Source organism: Oncorhynchus kisutch, unplaced genomic scaffold, assembly GCF_002021735.2.
Source record: "Oncorhynchus kisutch isolate 150728-3 unplaced genomic scaffold, Okis_V2 scaffold3202, whole genome shotgun sequence".
NCBI lineage: Eukaryota > Metazoa > Chordata > Actinopteri > Salmoniformes > Salmonidae > Oncorhynchus > Oncorhynchus kisutch.
In genome coordinates, this window is record NW_022265147.1 from 265,001 (window position 1) to 272,500 (window position 7,500).

The 7,500-nt window shown below is 42.6% G+C and overlaps 1 pseudogene; it reads left to right on the forward strand.

Annotated features, from left to right (window-relative positions):
* Nucleotides 1–7,500, forward strand: part of LOC109886338 (serine/threonine-protein kinase/endoribonuclease IRE1-like) — a 64,019-nt pseudogene that overhangs the window by 1,702 nt on the left and 54,817 nt on the right.

A 7,500-nucleotide genomic window follows, 5' to 3' on the forward strand; every position in this document is an offset into this window, starting at 1 on the left:
GCAGTCTGTTCCAAACGAGTGTTCCAAATTCAGTCAGACAGTTTCACATACTAGGGCTTTGACCGTCTTGGAATTTGAAGGAACTGGCCAGGCCAATGTACACGGTTCACGACATAACCAATGGGGAGAGGGGGGCATTTCAGACTCAAAAGAAAGACATGGCATTTCTCTGCAACTTCACTATTAGTTATTAGTTACACTTTGGATTGGTCTATCAATACACCCAGTCACTAAAAAGATACAGGCGTCCTTCCTAACTCAGTTGTCGGAGAGGAAGGAAACCGCTCAGGGATTTTCACCATGAGGCCAATGGTGACTTTAAAACAGTTACAGAGTTTAATGGCTGTGATAGGAGAAAACTGAGGATGGATCAACAACATTGTAGTTACTATACAATACTAACCTAAATGACAGAGTGAAAAGAAGGAAGCCTGTACAGAATAAAAAATATTCCACAACATGCCTCCTGTTGGCAACACTAAAGTAAAATAAGGCCCAACAACCAAAACATCTTGGTCATTTTTAAACGTGTATTTCCCCATTATAGACACAGCCCATGTGTTTTAATTAAATCAACTATATGTACTGAACTGATGCTTTATATAGTGTATAGGGCAGTCCCTGACGACAAAACAATGTTTGTCCACCAAAAGTCGTCTGTTCTTTCCACCAATCGATTGGTTGAAATGTTACGTGTATTTCCCCATTATAGACACAGCCCATGTGTTTTAATTAAATCAACTATATGAACTGAACTGATGCTTTATATAGTGTATAGGGCAGTCCCTGACGACAAAACAATGTTTGTCCACCAAAAGTCGTCTGTTCTTTCCACCAATCGATTGGTTGAAATGTTACGTGTATTTCCCCATTATAGACACAGCCCATGTGTTTTAATTAAATCAACTATATGAACTGAACTGATGCTTTATATAGTGTATAGGGCAGTCCCTGACGACAAAACAATGTTTGTCCACCAAAAGTCGTCTGTTCTTTCCACCAATCGATTGGTTGAAATGTTACGTGTATTTCCCCATTATAGACACAGCCCATGTGTTTTAATTAAATCAACTATATGAACTGAACTGATGCTTTATATAGTGTATAGGGCAGTCCCTGACGACAAAACAATGTTTGTCCACCAAAAGTCGTCTGTTCTTTCCACCAATCGATTGGTTGAAATGTTACGTGTATTTCCCCATTATAGACACAGCCCATGTGTTTTAATTAAATCAACTATATGTACTGAACTGATGCTTTATATAGTGTATAGGGCAGTCCCTGACGACAGTCGTCTGTTCTTTCCACCAATCGATTGGTTGAAATGTTACGTGTATTTCCCCATTATAGACACAGCCCATGTGTTTTAATTAAATCAACTATATGTACTGAACTGATGCTTTATATAGTGTATAGGGCAGTCCCTGACGACAGTCGTCTGTTCTTTCCACCAATCGATTGGTTGAAATGTTACGTGTATTTCCCCATATATAGACACAGCCCATATGTTTGTCCACCAAAAGTCGTCTGTTCTTTCCACCAATCGATTGGTTGAAATGTTACGTGTATTTCCCCATTATAGACACAGCCCATGTGTTTTAATTAAATCAACTATATGTACTGAACTGATGCTTTATATAGTGTATAGGGCAGTCCCTGACGACAGTCATCTGTTCTTTCCACCAATCGATTGGTTGAAATGTTACGTGTATTTCCCCATTATAGACACAGCCCATGTGTTTTAATTAAATCAACTATATGTACTGAACTGATGCTTTAAGCTGTTTGATTAAATTATTACAGGCACACAAATGACTCAAGAGGGAGCCAGAGATCTTGTTAACCAGAAGGAAAAAACAACTGAACCCGACAGTTCTCCTCTCTCTCCTGCTGGCTGTCTCAGATTCCACCTGAAGTTGTACTGAACTGAACCCGACAGTTCTCCTCTCTCTCCTGCTGGCTGTCTCAGATTCCACCTGAAGTTGTACTGAACTGAACTGAACCCGACAGTTCTCCTCTCTCTCCTGCTGGCTGTCTCAGATTCCACCTGAAGTTGTACTGAACTGAACTGAACCCGACAGTTCTCCTCTCTCTCCTGCTGGCTGTCTCAGATTCCACCTGAAGTTGTACTGAACTGAACTGAACCCGACAGTTCTCCTCTCTCTCCTGCTGGCTGTCTCAGATTCCACCTGAAGTTGTACTGAACTGAACTGAACCCGACAGTTCTCCTCTCTCTCCTGCTGGCTGTCTCAGATTCCACCTGAAGTTGTACTGAACTGAACTGAACCCGACAGTTCTCCTCTCTCTCCTGCTGGCTGTCTCAGATTCCACCTGAAGTTGTACTGAACTGAACTGAACCCGACAGTTCTCCTCTCTCTCCTGCTGGCTGTCTCAGATTCCACCTGAAGTTGTACTGAACTGAACCCGACAGTTCTCCTCTCTCTCCTGCTGGCTGTCTCAGATTCCACCTGAAGTTGTACTGAACTGAACTGAACCCGACAGTTCTCCTCTGTCTCCTGCTGGCTGTCTCAGATTCCACCTGAAGTTGTACTGAACTGAACTGAACCCGACAGTTCTCCTCTCTCTCCTGCTGGCTGTCTCAGATTCCACCTGAAGTTGTACTGAACTGAACTGAACCCGACAGTTCTCCTCTCTCTCCTGCTGGCTGTCTCAGATTCTGCCGTCACTCTCCTGAAGGTAAAAAGGCCACAACGAGGAGTCGGCAACCTTTCTCATGTGGCCCATTTATCTCACCGTTTCTACCGATCTGCGTGCCGGTTATGGTTCATGTCCACATTTTCATAGTGGATAGTGCAATTTAATTTATAATAATGTCCTCGTATTTTAATATCATTGTCATGTGGTTAATGAAAATTCAATCCAAACCCAAAAAATGTAAATGAAACAAGCCTAAAAAGTAACTTTTATTTTTCAAATTAAGTAAAAAAACAAATAATAAGATTTAAAAAATAAATAAATAAAATAAAAATCCTATAAATCACATTGGAACTGGAAACATTGGCTACACATGGCCTGTCTGCTAGGAACTGGAAACATTGGCTACACATGGCCTGTCTGCTAGGAACTGGAAACATTGGCTACACATGGCCTGTCTGCTAGGAACTGGAAACATTGGCTACACATGGCCTGTCTGCTAGGAACTGGAAACATTGGCTACACATGGCCTGTCTGCTAGGAACTGGAAACATTGGCTACACATGGCCTGTCTGCTAGGAACTGGAAACATTGGCTACACATGGCCTGTCTGCTAGGAACTGGAAACATTGGCTACACATGGCCTGTCTGCTAGGAACTGGAAACATTGGTTACACATGGCCTGTCTGCTAGGAACTGGAAACATTGGCTACACATGGCCTGTCTGCTAGGAACTGGAAACATTGGCTACACATGGCCTGTCTGCTAGGAACTGGAAACATTGGCTACACATGGCCTGTCTGCTAGGAACTGGAAACATTGGCTACACATGGCCTGTCTGCTAGGAACTGGAAACATTGGCTACACATGGCCTGTCTGCTAGGAACTGGAAACATTGGCTACACATGGCCTGTCTGCTAGGAACTGGAAACATTGGTTACACATGGCCTGTCTGCTAGGAACTGGAAACATTGGCTACACATGGCCTGTCTGCTAGGAACTGGAAACATTGGCTACACATGGCCTGTCTGCTAGGAACTGGAAACATTGGCTACACATGGCCTGTCTGCTAGGAACTGGAAACATTGGTTACACATGGCCTGTCTGCTAGGAACTGGAAACATTGGCTACACATGGCCTGTCTGCTAGGAACTGGAAACATTGGTTACACATGGCCTGTCTGCTAGGAACTGGAAACATTGGCTACACATGGCCTGTCTGCTAGGAACTGGAAACATTGGTTACACATGGCCTGTCTGCTAGGAACTGGAAACATTGGCTACACATGGCCTGTCTGCTAGGAACTGGAAACATTGGCTACACATGGCCTGTCTGCTAGGAACTGGAAACATTGGCTACACATGGCCTGTCTGCTAGGAACTGGAAACATTGGTTACACATGGCCTGTCTGCTAGGAACTGGAAACATTGGCTACACATGGCCTGTCTGCTAGGAACTGGAAACATTGGTTACACATGGCCTGTCTGCTAGGAACTGGAAACATTGGCTACACATGGCCTGTCTGCTAGGAACTGGAAACATTGGCTACACATGGCCTGTCTGCTAGGAACTGGAAACATTGGCTACACATGGCCTGTCTGCTAGGAACTGGAAACATTGGTTACACATGGCCTGTCTGCTAGGAACTGGAAACATTGGCTACACATGGCCTGTCTGCTAGGAACTGGAAACATTGGTTACACATGGCCTGTCTGCTAGGAACTGGAAACATTGGCTACACATGGCCTGTCTGCTAGGAACTGGAAACATTGGCTACACATGGCCTGTCTGCTAGGAACTGGAAACATTGGCTACACATGGCCTGTCTGCTAGGAACTGGAAACATTGGTTACACATGGCCTGTCTGCTAGGAACTGGAAACATTGGCTACACATGGCCTGTCTGCTAGGAACTGGAAACATTGGTTACACATGGCCTGTCTGCAACGAACTGGAAACATTGGTTACACATGGCCTGTCTGCTAGGAACTGGAAACATTGGTTACACATGGCCTGTCTGCTAGGAACTGGAAACATTGGCTACACATGGCCTGTCTGCTAGGAACTGGAAACATTGGCTACACATGGCCTGTCTGCTAGGAACTGGAAACATTGGTTACACATGGCCTGTCTGCTAGGAACTGGAAACATTGGCTACACATGGCCTGTCTGCTAGGAACTGGAAACATTGGCTACACATGGCCTGTCTGCTAGGAACTGGAAACATTGGCTACACATGGCCTGTCTGCTAGGAACTGGAAACATTGGCTACACATGGCCTGTCTGCTAGGAACTGGAAACATTGGCTACACATGGCCTGTCTGCTAGGAACTGGAAACATTGGCTACACATGGCCTGTCTGCTAGGAACTGGAAACATTGGCTACACATGGCCTGTCTGCTAGGAACTGGAAACATTGGCTACACATGGCCTGTCTGCTAGGAACTGGAAACATTGGCTACACATGGCCTGTCTGCTAGGAACTGGAAACATTGGTTACACATGGCCTGTCTGCTAGGAACTGGAAACATTGGCTACACATGGCCTGTCTGCTAGGAACTGGAAACATTGGCTACACATGGCCTGTCTGCTAGGAACTGGAAACATTGGTTACACATGGCCTGTCTGCTAGGAACTGGAAACATTGGTTACACATGGCCTGTCTGCTAGGAACTGGAAACATTGGCTACACATGGCCTGTCTGCTAGGAACTGGAAACATTGGCTACACATGGCCTGTCTGCTAGGAACTGGAAACATTGGCTACACATGGCCTGTCTGCTAGGAACTGGAAACATTGGCTACACATGGCCTGTCTGCTAGGAACTGGAAACATTGGCTACACATGGCCTGTCTGCTAGGAACTGGAAACATTGGCTACACATGGCCTGTCTGCAACGAACTTGAAACATTGGCTACACATGGCCTGTCTGCAACGAACTTGAAACATTGGCTACACATGGCCTGTCTGCTAGGAACTGGAAACATTGGCTACACATGGCCTGTCTGCTAGGAACTGGAAACATTGGCTACACATGGCCTGTCTGCTAGGAACTGGAAACATTGGCTACACATGGCCTGTCTGCTAGGAACTGGAAACATTGGCTACACATGGCCTGTCTGCTAGGAACTGGAAACATTGGCTACACATGGCCTGTCTGCTAGGAACTGGAAACATTGGCTACACATGGCCTGTCTGCAACGAACTTGAAACATTGGCTACACATGGCCTGTCTGCAACGAACCTGAAACATTGGCTACACATGGCCTGTCTGCTAGGAACTGGATACATTGGCTACACATGGCCTGTCTGCTAGGAACTGGAAACATTGGCTACACATGGCCTGTCTGCTAGGAACTGGAAACATTGGTTACACATGGCCTGTCTGCAACGAACTTGAAACATTGTATCAACTATTCACTTTTTTTTCTGGCCTAAAGCTCCTGCTAACAAACACGCTGCATTCTGGGAACCTCAGTTTCCTGCACCAGTGAGCTCAGGACAGCTGTAGGCTATTTGTTCAAGGGGATAATCAGTAATGACAGATGTAGGCTATTTGTTCAAGGGGATAATCAGTAATGACAGACTATTTGTTCAAGGGGATTATCAGTAATCAGGAAGGCCTATTTTATGACGTTTCCACTGGATCAGAGCATGACATTGTTCCCTTTCACGCTGAGTGGTGGTCGAAAGGGAGAGAGAGCTGGAAAGATTTTCCAGGTACACTGAGGAACTATCTCAATGCATGTAAAAACAAGACTTAATGCAATAGTATCCACAAAACACCAGTCTCAACGTCAACAGTGAAGAGGGTAGAATGTACTTGTCCTCTTGCTCAGTTGTGCACCGGGGCCTCACACTCGTTCTATTCTGGTTAGAGCCCGTTTGTGCTGAGAGGACCAGGCCAGCTATCTGAAGTCAGTCTCTCCTCTGTCTCTACTCCCCAGGTGAAGTCAGTCTCTACTCTCTCTCTACCCCCCAGGTGAAGTCAGTCTCTACTCTCTCTCTACCCCCAGGTGAAGTCAGTGAGTGTAACTCTACCAGAGTCTCTATTGTTTGTGTCTACTCTGGATGGGAGTCTACATGCTGTCTCCAAGCAGTCTGGAGACATCAAATGGACCCTCAAAGAAGGTCAGCACCCGCTCTCACACCCACATACAGTATAGTGTAATAATATATACCTACAGTATAGTATAATAATATATAGTATAATAATATATAGTATAATAATATATACCGACAGTATAGTATAATAATATATACCTACAGTATAGTATAATAATATATAGTATAATAATATATAGTATAATAATATATAGTGTAATAATATATAGTATAATAATATATAGTATAATAATATATAGTATAATAATATATAGTATAATAATATATACCTGCAGATTAGTTTAATAATATATAGTATAATAATATACACCTACAGTATAGTAATATATAGTATAATAATATATAGTATAATAATATATAGTATAGTATAATATGCAGTGTAATAATATATACCTGCAGATTAGTTTAATAATATATAGTATAATAATATACACCTACAGTATAGTAATATATAGTATAATAATATATACCTACAGTATAGTACAATAATATATAGTATAATAATAATAATATATAGTATAGTGTAATAATATATAGTATAATAATATATAGTATAGTATAATATGTAGTGTAATAATAGTGTAATAATATATACCTACAGTATAGTGTAATAATATATAGTATAATAATATATAGTATAATAATATATAGGTATATAATAATATATACCTACAGTATAGTGTAATAATATATAGTATAATAATATATAGTATAATAATAT